This window comes from Ambystoma mexicanum, chromosome 7p (genome assembly GCF_040938575.1).
Source record: "Ambystoma mexicanum isolate Mex_15411 chromosome 7p, UKY_AmexF1_1, whole genome shotgun sequence".
Lineage (NCBI taxonomy): Eukaryota > Metazoa > Chordata > Amphibia > Caudata > Ambystomatidae > Ambystoma > Ambystoma mexicanum.
In genome coordinates this window covers 318144844-318162238 of record NC_090939.1, presented here as the reverse complement: position 1 = coordinate 318162238, position 17395 = coordinate 318144844, and positions in this window count along the sequence as shown.

Genomic DNA, 17395 nt, shown 5'->3' with positions numbered 1-17395 from the left:
GAAAAGTCCAGTTAATTCATTTTTTGAGATTTTGGCATTTTTTAAAGGTAAATTTGCACTAGAATGTCTTCACCCACTAAAGTTGCTTTGAATAAACATTTCAACGTGGGAGCTCATTCAAGCTCTCATCCAGGAGTGCCCACGTTATCTCCAAACCTACGGTCCACGTCCACGTGTATGCTACTGACATTATTTCTACCTCAATGCCTATTTGTGGACATTCAACATTGGTTGACAGACACAACCAAGTACTGTGACCCCAGAAAGGTTCTTGGGGCACACAACAGGTCAGCTAAAGCTGTTATCTCCATTTACTTACTGCCCACAATAGTTTATTCTGCAGCGTCTCCTCCTTCAGTCACAATGCTAAAGGACATTGGGCACGGGTTTGATTAGTTGTTGGAGTGGACCCTTAAAAACAGGCAATGGGAGACAGATGTGAAACATTGGGACTTGAAACACCTTAAGAACTTCATAGATTTTGCAGACAAACCTGCTGCCACTACTTTGAAATAGCTCCAGGTGGGAAACTGCCATAACACCTGTGTTTGCCATGTGCTTCCTTTATAAGCTCTCATTAGTACTTTCCGCAATTGATATATGGTGAGCAGGAATGAACCCAGATGCTTGAAAAAGCACATCTGATTGTCTTGGTTTTACACAGACATATTGTATCATTGCTCCATTGTGGCACAGCATTCTTATTGAGAAATCCCTGTAGCTGAATATGGCAACCCTTGAATACTAATCTTTGTAATCTTATATTTCTGATTTATTTTGCATTCTACCGGTGGTGTAGTTTTAATTATTTAAGAGTATTTTTTTAGAGTGACAACATCACCTTGCAGTGACTTCAGGTTTCTAGGTGATAAAATCAAACATGCAAGTTACAGGAAAGTTAGAATCCAACGGTATACAGGGATGGTCCACTAGCCAGTATTCCTCAGTTGCTATCCATGTGTTGACAGACCCCAGTCAGGGGTCAGGGTGAAAGGTTCTGTCTTTAAGCACGTTCTGAAGTGCACACAGTTCGGTTTTCCCCTTAAGAAGGGATTTATGGTGCTGTAAATCTGGTACCTTGTACTCTCAAGAATTAATGTCAATGTTTGAGTGTATGCATCATCCCACTGTCAGCACCATTCATAAGGGCCTGAATAAATAGCTGAATAAAGGTGCAAAAGAAAAAACACAGTTCAAAGGAATAACTGTACATGTCCCGCCACTCTCCCATCAATGCATTGATAGTATGCTCCATTTTCTCTTACCCAGTTGCACTGTCATCATTGTACACTGCTGTGCACAAACCTTCTTGGCCAGGCAAGCATGTGTCAAGATACTTTAATCATCTTCCATCCTTCCCGCATAAAACATGCTAGAACTCACCATGGTTTCACATATGTTTTCATAATTTCAGTGGTTATTAGAGAAGGACTCATGTGTCCTGTGCATTCAAGTGTCAGTCCAGAAAAACGAAGCACCCCTTGAGGGTCCGGAAATGAATGATAATTGGTTGGCCGAAGACCAACCGCCTCATTTACAGTATAGGAATATGTATACATTAGTCATTAGTTAATACGTAGCTATTAGTTTAACTAGAGTGAAGCCATTATAAGATTACCAGAATCGCCATTTTGTTTTCTCTCTTTGCTCTCTCTAACGTTGCCACTTTGCCTCATGTAAAACTGCTTTGCTGTAGATATTATTTCGCTTCAATGTTCCAAGGCTAAGGAACATGTTGAAACATTACACTGGAGAGCCAGACAGGAATGCCCGATTCCCTCCCTCACGTATCCTTGAAGACAGGGATAAAGGCATATAATCAGTACACGAATGCCAGCGAGTCTCCTGAAAGAATAACAATGTACGAAACTAGCATTTAAGGAGTTGAATTATGATCTTCTTTACGGCCCCCCTTTCTGAGACCAGTGAGGCCCCAGAGAGCGGGCTGACTTCTAGAGCGAGAATCGAAACTTAGAGATAGGGAGGCCTGGTATGTGCCAGTCTCCTACGCACAGCTTGCCTATGAAAAACAGAAATGCTGTGTTCTCGAAAAACAAAGAATGGTGTCTGTAAAAATGGAGATTGCAACCTGTTACTAAATATGGTGGTCTGAAGTGTCATATTTGTCATGATGGTCAATCATCACCTCTAATTCAAAGGGAAATGAATTGGAGGTGGCATCAATTGTGTCATTGCTGATTGTAAGGTGCTCCTTTTAAATATATGTAACTGATGTACGACTCTTTTTTGCTTGCGTCCCCCGAGGTCTGTTAGACACACGTCGCGGGGCGTGGGACCACTTGGCCAATTGGAATTATTTGTATTGCAATAAACCCTAGATTTGGGGAACAGAACCTCGTGTTTGGCGTATCTATTCGTGTGTGGTGACTGTGCCTTATTTCCACATTCGAGGGTCCCCCAGGGCCCCTACACAGGGGAGCCCTCGGGATGGTTTCTTCTTGAAATTAAACAGTGTCAATAGTTGTGTTCATGTGAACCTCAATAAACATAGGGCCTGATTTACAAAAATGTTTTTAAATGGGAAAGTGCCATTGAAATTTGTTTTGTAAATCAAGCGCTAAGTCTAAAATTAGAGGTTGCAGTTTTGATAAATGTGCACTTTCAATATAAGTAGGAACCTATTAAAAGGACTATTAGAACCTAGAGCTTGCCAGCCACATTTGTATTGATATCAGGACAAGCACATGTTCCAGGAAAGAAACCTCAACCATGACACTTGCTGGCAACAACATCTATTGCTTGTCTATAAGTACAGGACCTTTATTCTTTTCAGTTAAAACACACAGAAAAAAGAGAAAGAAATTATGTTTCTGGAGCAAAATCTCACATTCTTCCTTTATTTGTGCATATCCCTTGCTTAGTTGTAACGTTAGACCTAACCTATTGACTTAATTGCTTTGTGATTGTTGTTTTCTGAAGCCTTGTGTCTCTGGCAGAGTTAGCTCTCCCGTGAAGCAAAACTTGAGTCAAGCATACTCCAAGGATGCTTTGTCCTTCCTCTGTTTCGTTTGTAGGAGAACTGGGTGATGTAGGGGCTTGCCTGAAGCATGCAAAGGCTAGCAATCTTATCTTTCCCTTCTCCCCTGATTAGGAAAGCTGTAATTGACGTCTTTTACAGCATCTCAGAAATGCCCTAAATCCAACATGAAGATTTTATGTGATCAAGTAACAAAGGAAACTTGAATGTATGTTTTACTTTTTATCTTCTTTTTCAAGCTTTGCAGTGAAAATGGTTGTTCCTTGTTTTAATAACTGGAATATTAGAGATTGCAGATGAGCCTGGCGTTATGCAATTTGTGATAGCCCAGTATGATGTTGCAGCCTGGGCAATTAGGTGAACATCATCTATCTTTTAGAAATAATTGCTGGTAAAATGAATTATACATTTAATTATATATTTATTTTACGTTACATTATATTGCGGTTTAGTGTTGAATTGCATTGTGTAACTGCAGAATAGTTTAATTTGTCTTTAATGTACAATTACATTGTTTTGCTTTCCATAAAAATTAAATGAAAACATAAAGATAACAAGCTAAATCACGAACCACCTTTCCACTCCTATCCTCCTACAGATACACAACTGTTGATTTAGGCCAGGATGAATGACAACCTTTTGTATTTTTGCAACATGTCAAGATATTTTTGATGGCGGTCTGCGTAGACTGCATAGACCACAAGAGGTCAACCAGGTTGATCTTTGAAATGTTTCTTGACTCCTCTCTTAAAACCCTGCTTCTTTTCAAACAGTTTTATACCGAACCATGTAGGAGATCAAATGACTTTGTAAATTAAGTCATTATTGGTTCTGGTATGATTTAGCTATGGTGATGTACTTCTTGAGAGCCTGCCTGTGAAATAGGTCAGATAAAACCTCTATGTATAGCAAAATATTGCTGTGATTAAATGACTATTGCTCGGCAGGGGAAAGGGGATGACTAGAGGCTAAAGCACCTACTCAGACCCACACTATGTCTAAACCAGCAGGGATCCCAATCACAAAGGTGTAACAGGGCCTCATTACACGGTAGGAGGTAACCATGGCGCTATTAGCGCCATGGCTACCCTCTACCGCCTTCTGGGTCCGGGTAGGCGGTATGGGGACTTACCGGGTCATTCCGACCTGGAGGACCCGGTAAGTCCCCATGCCATTTACCATTCCCCATTCCCATTCGAGCCCCCATAGGGCTCAATGGGAATGGGGAAGGAGCAAATAACGGTACCGCTATTAGCGGTACCGTTAATTGCTCTTAAATCCCTCAGCGGGTCCCGTCCTTAACGTGTGGTCTGACCACATGTTAAGGACGGGACCTGCTGAGGGACCTCGTAGTAGGGCGGTAAGGGATTACCAGCACCGGTGCCCTTACCGGTGCCGGTAATCCCTTACTGCCTACCGTGTAATGCGGCCCACATTCTCAGCCCAACCTATATACACATCCATTTGGGTAGCGCAGGCGCAGGCTATGGGCCTCATCACACAGACGGCGGTGGACCAAGTTGCTATTAGCACCTTGGTCCATGCCGGTAAAATACCGGCACCGCCTTGGAGGAAAGGGGAATTACCGCCCTACTCCAAAGTTGGTGGGGCGGTAATTCCCCCTTCCCCCATTGCCCTTCCCCATTCCCATTTTTGCCCCATAGGGCATAATGGGAATGGGGAAGGTGCTAATTACGGCACCGCAAATTGCGGTACCGTAATTAGCTCCCTGGTCCCTTTGCGGGTTGGTTTTTAACGCATGCAAAAAGCAGGCGTTAAAGTCTCCAACCCGCAAAGGGTACCTCGTAGTAAGGCGGTAAGGGTTAACGGTCACCGGTACCATTAACGGTGACCGTTAACCCTTACCGCCGTCCGTGTAATGAGGCCCTATATTTTCAGGAGGGGTGTGAGCTGGTACAGAAGAGGCACACACAACAATAGTACGGGGGTACCAAAATAAAAGAATGGCCAAATAGGATTCTATCAATATAGGCTCTTTAGTGAAACTAACAAAAATGCACACAACTTGTAAAAACACTACAGGCCCCCCTGTAAGGGATTATCCAGAAAAATCAGACTTCAAACTAAATGGGCATTCTAGGTTTGTAGACAGTGGTGCTTGGGTAAAGATTTAAGCAGAAAAATGTCAGCATTTATGAAGATGTCTCTAAACAGGTAGGGAAGGTGGACAACAGCCACTAGGGTCCTTTAAAGCAGATCAGATGTATTGGACCATTACAAATATCATTAGTTCTTGCTTTTCAAGACTCAACAGTATCAAACCAGGCTTTTTAGCATTGAACAAGAAGATTGCTTGCTGGATCCAAAGATGCAGTCCTGTTTGGCAGGGGAGACAGCTTGTGGGTCAAAGACGCTGGGGAAGGCAGTCGATGTCTTGTCGGCAGCACTGGAAGACTCAGCGGCCTCAGATGTGGTGAAGTGGAGACAGATCTTCGGCGGCGTGTTGTCTCAGCTAGATCCACACAGCATCAGGGTACTGCAATGGCAAAGGCTTGGTAGCCACATAGGCAGTGCTGATTTGGGTATGCTAGAAGAATCAGTGGATCTCAGATGCAGAGAGAGCAGAGCTTCGGTATTGGCGTCCAGTGAAACTCTGAGATACGGAAGTTGTCAAGCGTTGCAGTCAGAGATGACTCAGACCGTTCATTTGCAGAAGCTTGGCTGCAGTTCAAGGTGCCCAAGCCAGTATCGCAGCAGTTCAGAGATCAGGGAGATCCAATGGTCACTTCCTCAGTTCATTTGGTGCTGGGAGACCCAGTTCAGAGTCTCAGGGGTCAAATACTGCATGCTGTAACAAGGTTACTTTGTCTGCTTATGTAATTCCGGGTGGTCCCTGTCTGCAGGAAGTGGGGAGGGGAAATGAAGTTTCAGAGCGCTGGAAAAATCTGAGATAAAGAGACACCTCTGTGGACTGAAGCTCTCCCCTTGGCTAGTTTGACTCCACCCCCCCTTAGTTTGTCTGCTTACATCAAAAGGTCTCCAGTGTACAGCATCCTGATGTCATGTGGCCATTTTAATGGCAAGACTGTCTTTAAATCATCAAGTCCCAGGGGATCTCTTAGGTAGTGTGACTGTTGCCCGGAGGAAGGTGATACTGTTCTCAAGGGGGTCAAAGAGAGGGCTTCTTCGGTTGGATCCAACATGGTTGTTGTGGGTACATCCAGCCCAGTTAGCTTAATACACACCAGGCCTTGCCATGAATGAGACACTGGGCCTCATTATAAGGCTGCAGCTCCCGTAATGAAGGGGGCCGGTACGGGAGTGGCCCCCTTCATTACGGGAGCACCGATTACGAGCCTCCCATCGCGGTACCCGGATCGCACGCCTGGTAAAACCAGGCGTGCGATCCGGGTCCCGCGAGGGGAAGAGTGAGGCAATAACGGGCCAGATGTAATCTACCCGTTATTACCTCCCTCCCCATTCCCATTGAGCCCTATGGGGGCTCAAATGGGAATGGGATGGGTTCCTGCAAGGAGGAATTACTGGGTCCTCCTATGTCGGAGTAACCCGGTAAATCCCCATTGCAGGAACCCGGTAATGGAACACGGAACGGAGACAGCCATGGAGCTGAAAGATCCATGGCTACCTCCATTCTCGTAATGAGGCCCACTGTCCACCAAGCTGACAATACAATTACATAAAATGTGTGTAGCTTCATATTTGTGTAATCTCAGAAGCCACAAAGTCAAAACCAGACATGGCTTAAATTTAGATATTAATCTGCCATCAGGCTTCTGTGGTAGGCAGTTATGATATTTTGAACGAGATGTGCAGACAGTTAAGGTGCTGTCTTGCTTCTGAGTTCGAGCAGCTGTGTTCAAGAATGACATTTAGCCCTGCCCTTTCACCACTACAAGACATCAGTAGAGTGTTAGAGCATGGCATGTGGTTGCAGTATTGCCCACATCATCTTATTCTTAAAAATAAAAATGCTCCGTTTTTATTTGCCTCACGTGTGGCATTCTGTTTTAATGTAGTATTACTGGTACATGACTCAGTTATTTCACCACAACAAGAATGTAATACAAATATGAAATGTTCACCCATTATGGTATAAGCATCCCAGAAAATCTGTGCACACTCACTGTGCTGGACTCACCTCTGCATGCTGAACCTCCACCTACAAGCAATATGTGTTACCTATGAAATAATTGCGAATGCTCTACTTTATAAATACTGCAAGCCTTAAAGACACAAACAAAACAAAGCAGGGAGTGGTTACATGGAAATATTGGTTTAACAGTTATACCTTGCCTGATCACAGACCCTTTACTAGGGAACAAACATTCCAATAAAGATTCTTCAACAGCATTTCTTCAAGTTTGATGTTTCTTGCTCAAGGTTCATAAATCGACAGATTCCAAAGAGTGCTCTAGTGCATTGCATAAACATGCATGATATTGGGCGGTTTGCCATGTGCTCTTTGCAGCAATACAATACCCAAAATATGGGCAGTGACCTCCAACTCATGTATTAATATTTCCACTAACGTTGAAATACCTAAAATAAAACTATTTACACATCTTCACTCTTCCCATGGTGTAGCACTGCATGCCCATTTGCAAGGGTTATTGCATTATCTACTGTCCCGCAGTGTAACAAGCGCCTAGATGCCTCATTATGCTGCTATAGATGCAAAATCAAATAAATAATAATTGTGTGGCCACTGAATGCCATTCAATGAAGCAACCGAGTGCACTATGACATATGCCTATGATTGTACGCATTTCAAAACCACTACCAAGGCATTAGCAGCACTGGATAATGGAATCAAAGCATTGTCACTGCTGAGGTTGGAACATTCGACTTTGCAAATAGAGGGCAATTGGGAGCTCAGTTTGATTAAATGCGTCAATGCTCTAGTTTTCTTTTTTATTTATTTTTTATACAACTGAGAAACCGTGCTTAAATACAGCAAACATGAAAAAGTTATGGTGATATATCGTTTAACTCGTATCAAATTTCAAGGGTTTGTGGTGCAAATAATGACCTTAACGTCACTTCAACTAAGTTTTTTCAACTGAATGTCAATGATTTTGTTGCATTGATGTGATTCAGCTTAACTCTCTCTTAACTAAAAACGATTTCACTGAATTTCTAGGGTGTTGTCTTTCTATATTTCAGACCACCTTTAGTACTAACATTTCATCTTTTTATATTATACAAGAGGTTATTTTCAAAATTATCAGGCTGTTTCTAAGATGGTATTTTTGAAAATTACGGTCCAGTCACCCGTTTTCCATGGTCACTTTGCGACAATTAGGAACTGGGAAAAGAATGAGTGTGACATATGATGTTTCAACACATATTTTGAACAGAGTTTTTGTAACACCACCTTATTTCTCATAAAAATGTACTGTGGATTTAATCCAAAGTTAACACAAATTTTAGAACAGCTCACATTGATGGACAACATGTCAGCGTTTCATTTCTGAATGCCCCATTTGCTGCAGTGCACCATGAGAGATCAATACATGATTTCTGTGATGGGCCGCCCTGTTCTCCACTAATTTCTTTTAAAGAAATTGACCAATGTGCACCAAACCACACACCAAACCACAAAAAGGCACAGCTATACTGAATTGGGACTAACTTATTTCAAATTTGTAGCAAATCCACTGGGTATAAAGGTGGGCGTACCTTTCTTTTTTCTGACCTTCATTTCGAAATGCGGAAGTCGATTTGCAAAGTGGAAAACAGCAGGTCGGTGAAGGTAGCAGGCCCATTTCCAGCCAACCAGTATCAGCAGAAATTCACTTGAATTGAGATATGTAAGTCAGAAGGTCCGAGGAATCCTGCCTGATGTATAAGAGTTCTTCACTTGCCACCAACGAAGGTTATTGTCTCTCAAAAGCCTGTATGATTTGAGCTGCGAAAGCACTGTAGTCCTGAAGGATGGGATCTGCCCTGGTCACCATCGGGTGGCCCACGCCAGGGCATTGCCGGAAAGGTTAGACACTAAGAAACTTATCTGGGCTTTGTCGGATGCATAAGTGTGGGGCCAGAAAGTGAAATGAAGAATGCATGCTTCTATAAACACCTTAAACCTCCTGGGGGGAGCCGTCATATTTACCCGAAGCCAGCGGCATGGGAGGTAAATCAGAATGGGTCTGCTCCTGCGTAGTTACCATCTGTCTCAGGGTAGAGTTCTCTGCTTTCAGTGTCTGGACCTCCTGAGAAAGGCCTTCTACAGCATTGATTAATTCCTGGATCTGCTCTGCTGATGCCATGTTGGAAGTATTGTGGCGTTGCAAACTGTCAGGCTTGTCAGTTAACTCAGCTTTGGAATCACTATGAGATTCAAAATTCCCTCCCTCCTCACCTGATTCTTCTGTGGACGACTTCGGTTTATTTCCCTTTCTTCTCCGTTCTGTCTTCTTCTTTGTGAAGAGGTATGGCCTTCCCCAGATGGAAGCCACAATGTCACTGTGAGTTATAACGGTATGCACTGGACCCTTGCCCGGGAACGCCTGTACAAGAGGAAAAAGCTTTCAGCAGAAAAAACCTCTTGTCAGGCGGATCGAGTAAGGAAGTCCATCCAAATGGTGAATATGTCAGGCCAGGAGTCTCGTGTAGCAGCGTGGTTTGACAACCGTTATCCAGGAAGGCTCACCGGATTGCAACCAGTGTTCCCAGAACACCAGGAACCAGAAGGGGGAGTGGCCAAAGGACCGTGACAGGTAAGAACACGGTAAACAACAGAACAAACGTCAAATAGTGACGAAACAAAACAAACGGGAGCGGTAGAGAGCCGCTGGAGGGAAAAGAAATGGAAAGGAAAGGAAGAGAGAACCAAGGTACGGAGAACTGCAGGGAAGGCAGTAAGAGGAAAGAGGCAGCCTGAGAGCCGGGGAAAAAATGGAAAGCAGAAGCTCCGAAACTGCAAAGCAGCACTGAGGGAACAGATGAGAAAAGGGGAAAGCAGAAAAAGCAGCCGTTATGGCTGAAAAGAGGAATAAGACTAGTGCGTAGTCCAAAAACAAAAGTTAGCGATAGGTTTGCAACGCAAGGACTGAAGGAAGAGGCGGGGTAAAGAACCTGAAGGAAAGTTAGGGAGAAAAGACTATTCTGGCCAAGAGGGTGTGCACACTACGCGATGGAGCATTCTAATGGTGGTGGAGCCGCCATGCATTTCAAAGGCGCCAGGTTGGTCGGCGCATGACAGTATGCCCCCTTCCGAGGCGCTGGGTACTGGGCTTACCCGGGTGAGACCAGTGAAATATACAGAGCAACCTAGGAGTATGTACATGCGAAAAGGGTTCCTATGATTCTTCGAGGTGGGAATAACCCGTCCAATACACTAGGTACTCCAACTGCCCCTTCCTGTATCTGGAGTCCATAATTTGGGAGACCTCATATTCAGCCGGTGTATTATCGGCAGGTAGTTTAGGGTTGATGGTAGAACGCTGATAGGGATTGCCTAAGTATTCCCTGAGTAAGGAAGTGTGAAATACCGGATGGATGAGTTTCAAACTTTGAGGTAGTTTAAGCCAGTAGGCTACCGGGTGAACTTGTTTGAGTACAGCAAAAGGACCCAAGAATCTAGGGGACAATTTAGTTGGTCGAACCCATCGAGGCAGGTATTTGGTAGAGAGCCAAACCAACGTGCCCTTTGACCAATTGGGAGACTGAAGACGATGAGGATTGGTCTGAGCCCTGTTACGGGCTTGGCTGTGCAGTGGACCTTCACCAGCCCTCCTATGAGATTCTGATATATTGGACAAGATACCGTCTACTTAAGGTATAGACCTGGCCTGTAAATCTCTGGGCAGGATATTGGTTAGGTGATAGCCATAGTTGCAGTAGAAGAAGCTTAGACCGGTGGTTGAATGCTTGGCATTGTTGTAAGAGAATTTGGCCGTGAGTAACAAAGTCACCCAATTGTCTTGCTGATGATTGGTGAAACACTGTAAGTACTGTTCTAGGGTAGCATTTAATCACTCGTTCTGGCCGTTGGTCTGTGGGTGAAATCCTGATGATAATGCTCTATCAATGCTCAACTTATCACATTGGATCTTCCAGAAACGTGAAGTGTACTGGCTTCCTCTGTCAGAGGGTATCTTGATCGTTAGACCATGTAGACGGAAAATGTCTCTAGCAAACGCAGCGACCATGGTAGCGGCAGAGGGAACACCTGGCAGAGGGGAAAAATGTGCCATTTTTGAAAAATACTCCACCGTGACCATTATGCATGTACAACCTTCTGATAAAGGTAAATCCACAATGAGGTCAGTAGTAAGAGAACTCCATGGTAACACCGGGATCCTGTCTTGTTGGAGTAACCAAGTGGCTTTTGAGTGTGGTCTTTACTCCTACAGCAGGTGGGACAAGTGGAGACATAACTCTTCACCTCAGAAGAAATTCCCGGCCACCAGAACTGTCTCTTCAGCTATCCAAAGTGGAAGCAACACTCCTGTGGCCTTCTAGGGCTCTATCATGACACAATCTTAATGCACTTTGCTTTGAGAATGTATCATGCAGGAAAAGACGTTTGTTGACATACCAGAGACAATCCCGTTTGCTAAGCATATCCTGGGGTAAGATCTGAGGATTAGTTACCATCATGACCGTGGCTTCCCATACCTTTTTCAAAAAAGAAGACCCTGACATACGATCCTGGTGAGAGGAACTATGTTTTCTAGTCTATGACAAGGTTGAGGTTCCCGGCAATGGAACGCAGGACAGGGAATCTGCCAAAACATTGTTGCTTCCAGGTAGGTAAGTGATGTTGAAGTCATATTGGGTGAAGAGGTTTGCCTATCCTGCCTGCCTGGAGTTGATACATTCCATCTGCTGGAGTACCTTAAGGTTTTTATGGTCAGTTCTTATCAAAAACTGTTGGACTGCTCCTTGTAACAAATTCTCCCACTCTTCGCAAGCAATCTTCATCGCTAGCAACTCTTTTTCAAGGACAGAGTAACCTTCTTGGGGTCCAATTCCACCCCTTGTTCTGATAGGATCAATCCCAAATAGGGCACTGTGTGAACCTTGAAAAGGCACTTTTCTGGGGTGACCTTCAAATGGTGTTCTTGGAGGCGTTCTAAGACTTGATAGATATGCTTCTGATGGTCTTGCAGTGAAGAAGAGTACACCAAAATGTCATTGAGGTAGACGATAACGCTGTGACAAAGCAGGTCTGAAAATATTCGGTCCATGAACCATTGAAATATGGCTGCATCGTTCATGAGACCAAATGGCATCACACACTATTCGTAGTGCCCGAACGGGGTACGGAAAGCAGTCTTCCATTCATCCCCTGCTCGGACACGCAACAAATGGTAGGCCTGTCTCAAGTCAAGCTTAGAGAAAACAACAGCACCTTGAACTGCTTCCAATATGTCACGGATCAACAGCATCGGGTATCGGTCCATTGTGGTGACCTGATTTAAGCCCCGATAATCGATCCAGGGCCGAAACTACTGAGTGTTTTTATTAGGGATGAAAAACAGGGATGCCCCTGCTGGAGAGCGTGAGGGTCTTATCAGGCCGTTCTGAAGGTTGGCATCCAGATAAGCACGTAGAGTTTTCTTTTCCTTGAGTGAGAGAGAGAGAACATCCTGCCAAAGGGTATCAGAGCATCTGGAACAAGATCGATGGCACAGTCCTCTGGACGATGTGGAGGTAGAACCTGGGGATCATGATACACGAAGACCTCCTCAAAACGGCCTAAATAAGTGGGCAGAAGATAAACCTGAAGAGACTTGGAAGAAGTGGAGGATGAGTCGGCCAGGGCTTTGACAGTCACATAGGAACAGCTATTAAGGCAGGATTTATGACAAAATCCAGAGGAAAAGGCGATTTGGTTGTTAGCCCAATCTATTGTCAGGTTATGCCTCCTCAGCCATGAAATCCCCAAGATGACCGGGAAGTGTGCCGCCCGAATGAGATCAAACTGGATGCTCTCTGAGTGATGGTGTACAGACATCTGCAGAACATCAATGGAGTGGGTTATTAATCTAAAACTAAGAGGGGAGCCATCCAAGCCTTCGACCTTCTGGCCTTCTTCTTTTTCTATCTGTTTGATGTCCATCTTGTTTGACCACATAATGTCCATGAAGCTGCCAGCAGCACCACAGTCGATAAGTGCTAGGGTGTCAATGGTCTTGGTACCGAACAACAATTGGATGGCGATCACCATCAAATGGTTATCCTCAGTGGGAACCGCAGATGAAACGGTCATTGAGACATAGGGACTTGATGTGATACTTCGGAGACACGTCCCCATCAATTCCGAGGTCGCCCGTTTCTCTGGCGACTAGGGGGTACCTCTGGGCAGTCCCGCAGAAGATGAGAACTAGACCCACAGTCCATACAAAGGTTGTTATCCTTCCTCCGTTTCCGCTCATCAGGAGTCAACGGACCTCTTGTGGCCCCGATCTGCATTGGTTCTTCCTTAGGCTGTTGAGGTGAGGAGGGAGTAGGGATAGGATATTCCACTGGGTATAAAGGAAGGCGTACCTTTCTTTTTTCTGACCTTCATTTCGAAATGCGGAAGTGGATTTGCAAAGTGGAAAACAGCAGGTCGGTGAAGGTAGCAGGCCCATTTCCGGCCAACCAGTATCAGCAGAAATTCACTTGAATTGAGATATGTAAGTCAGAAGGTCCGAGGAATCCTGCCTGATGTATAAGAGTTCTTCACTTGCCACCAACGAAGGTTATTGTCTCTCAAAAGCCTGTATGATTTGAGCTGCGAAAGCACTGTAGTCCTGAAGGATGGGATCTGCCCTGGTCACCATCGGGTGGCCCACGCCAGGGCATTGCCGGAAAGGTTAGACACTAAGAAACTTATCTGGGCTTTGTCGGATGCATAAGTGTGGGGCCAGAAAGTGAAATGAAGAATGCATGCTTCTATAAACACCTTAAACCTCCTGGGGGGAGCCGTCATATTTACCCGAAGCCAGCGGCATGGGAGGTAAATCAGAATGGGTCTGCTCCTGCGTAGTTACCATCTGTCTCAGGGTAGAGTTCTCTGCTTTCAGTGTCTGGACCTCCTGAGAAAGGCCTTCTACAGCATTGATTAATTCCTGGATCTGCTCTGCTGATGCCATGTTGGAAGTATTGTGGTGTTGCAAACTGTCAGGCTTGTCAGTTAACTCAGCTTTGGAATCACTAAGAGATTCAAAATTCCCTCCCTCCTCACCTGATTCTTCTGTGGACGACTTCGGTTTATTTCCCTTTCTTCTCCGTTCTGTCTTCTTCTTTGTGAAGAGGTATGGCCTTCCCCAGATGGAAGCCACAATGTCACTGTGAGTTATAACGGTATGCACTGGACCCTTGCCCGGGAACGCCTGTACAAGAGGAAAAAGCTTTCAGCAGAAAAAACCTCTTGTCAGGCGGATCGAGTAAGGAAGTCCATCCAAATGGTGAGTATGTCTGGCCAGGAGTCTCGTGTACCAACGTGGTTTGAGAACCGTTATCCAGGAAGGCAGACCGGATTGGAGCCAGCTTTCCCAGAACACCAGGAACCAGAAAGGGGAGTGGCCAAAGGACTGTGACAGGTAAGAACACGGTAGACAACAGACCAAATGGCAAATAGTGCCAAAACAAACCAAACGGGAGTGGCAGAGAGCCGCTGGAGGGAAAAGAAATGGAAAGGAAAGGAAGAGAGAACCATGGGACGGAGAACTGCGAGGAAGGCACTGAGAGGAAGGAGTCGGCCTGTGAGCCGGGGAAAAAACGGATATCGGAAGCTCCGAAACTGCAAACCAACCCAGAAGTAAAGATGAGAAAAGGGGTAAGCAGAAAAAGCAGCCGGTATGGCTGAAAAGAGGAATAACACTAGCGCATAGCCCAAAAGCAAAAGTTAGCGATAGGGTTGCCACACAAGGACTGAAGGAAGAGGCAGGGTAAAGAACCCGAAGGAAAGTGAGGGAGAAAAGACTAGTCCGGCCATGAGGGTGTGCACACTACGTGATGGAACATTCTAATGGCAGTGGAGTCGCCATGCATTCCAAAGGTGCCAGGTTGGTTGGCGCATGACAGCCTGTTTAATGAATGCACAATTTTGCTTTTGGTAAAAGCAATGCAAAATGAGAAAAACATCCCTTTTATCAATTCCCTATAATTTTTAAACACTAATTTGCAGCAGAACATCAACATCGCAACATGTTATACTGATACCTCAAACAGGACCAACAAGTGGAAATGTATTAGCAATAACATTTTTGCAAGTCAATGGGTTTGAGGTTGCACATTAACTATAGGGCGACAACCATCACCATGCAATCTATACATATAAAAGACAAAAGTTGTGTGTGAGTTTGTGGGTTTGTGGCACAAAGCGTGTTCCTTGTACAATCCCACACCGTTTCATCAATCTGCACCAAATTTTGCATAGTTACCTGTTAGGACCCTCTGGGCATTAGCTACTACTACATGACATTTGGACACTCCAGCCTTTTCCCCTGATATTAAACATTTTTGTGGGTTTGTGGCTGACGAAGTCATAAACCATGATCACCAGGAAGGGAAACTGAAAATGTTATTTCTAAACAAGCTTTATAATGCTATAAACCATGCTCACCGGCAAGTGAAGCAAAAATGTTTGCCGCATCAGGTGAAGTTACTTTTCCAGAGATTTTTTTGCGAGATGGTGCCTGCCAACCAAACCGTAAACCATGTTCACCGGGAAGGGAAACACAAAATGTTTCTCACCAGTCCCGACATGAGGAACAAAACTTGAGTTCCGGAAAACATTGTTTCAAGGCCCTAGGATGCAGGATTTCCAAGATATTTGCACCACAATGCACCACAACAAACTGCACCATGGCAGGGTAAGATGGAACAGACACCTACACGATCATTCATTTTCAACAATTAATGACAGTGTTATCATGTCTCTCTACAGAACCCGTTCAGAGAACGGGTACTTTTGCTACTATAGGATAAATATGAAGTGAATGTGCCATTTATGCCACCCGTGTTCAGATGTGCTTGTTCACTGCCACCATCTCCACCTAAAATAAAATTCTCCCATCTCCACCTTAAAGAAACTGTCAATGCTGTAAACCATGCTCACCGGCAAGTGAAGCAAAAATGTTTGCCGCATCAGTTGAAGTTACTTTTCCAGAGAATTTTTGCGAGATGGTGCCTGCCAACCAAGCCGTAAACCCTGTTCACCGGGAAGGGAAACACAAAATGTTGTTTCTCACCAGGCCCCACACAAGGAACAAAACTGGAGGTCCAGAAAACATTGTTTCAAGGCCCTATGATGCACGATTTCTGAGATATTTGCACCACAATGCACCACAACAAACTGCACCACAGCAGGATAAGATGTAACAGACACCTACAAGTTCATTCATTTTCACTAATTAATGAGAGTGTTATCATGTCTCTCTACAAAACCCGTTCAGAGAATTAGTACTTTTGCTACTATAGGATAAATATGAAGTGAATGTGCCATTCATGCCACCCGTGTTCAGATGTGCTTGCTCACTGCCACCATCTCCACCTGAAATAAAATTCTCCCATCTCCACCTTAAAGAAACTGTCATGGCTACCAACATAAGAATCAAAGCAGAGAGAACCTAGCGAGCCACTGTGATTGCAACGCAGCCATCCCTCTCTAAGTGCCATTGATAGCTCTGCTCAAGGCTAAGCAGTGCCTTTGATGTGGAGGTGGAGAGGAAGGTACTTCAAGGTGAGCCGTCACTTTTACTGAGGCCGATATTCAACACATGCCCCCACTTGAAAGGCAAGTTGGTGATACCTGCATTAAAGCATAGAACACACAAGTGGGTGTGGTTCAACAAGGCTGTGATCTTGATGCTGGTAGCTGACACCATCCGGCAAGACAATCAGTGATTGCCCAAAGGACTGTCAGTTGAAATAATATGAAAGAACATTTCAAAACAACAACCAAATAATTAAAGGATAGCATCAAGGTTGGTGAGTTTTATTTGGAAAGGACAAATGGAACAACAAAGAATATTTAATTGCTCTGAAGCTGAAAGCAACTTTTGAATACCTCTCTAATAAAAAATAATTATTAATAATGAGTGGAGTAAAGATTAAATATAACATTTTTAGATGGAAGGGGCATTGTTTGGGTTGATATTTGAAGGGTAGAAACACTGCTTTCTGTATTGTGAACGGAGAATAGCTCAGGTGCAAGGCGCTGGTCTTGAAATCAAGACCATGCAGTTCCCAGACGTCTTTTAGGTTTGGCAAAAGGGGCACCTGCCCCGGGCCCCCACCTTGAAGGGCGACCCTCATGGCTGCCTGATCTAAGGAAGTCCATTTCTGTTGTTCACCGAACATAAATGGCACACCTGATGATATTTTATGGCATGCTGCTGAAGCCAAACCAATTGCCTGTCTGTTGTTGACAGTAACATTTTGCTCTGATGAATTCATCCTGTAATGCTTTTTATT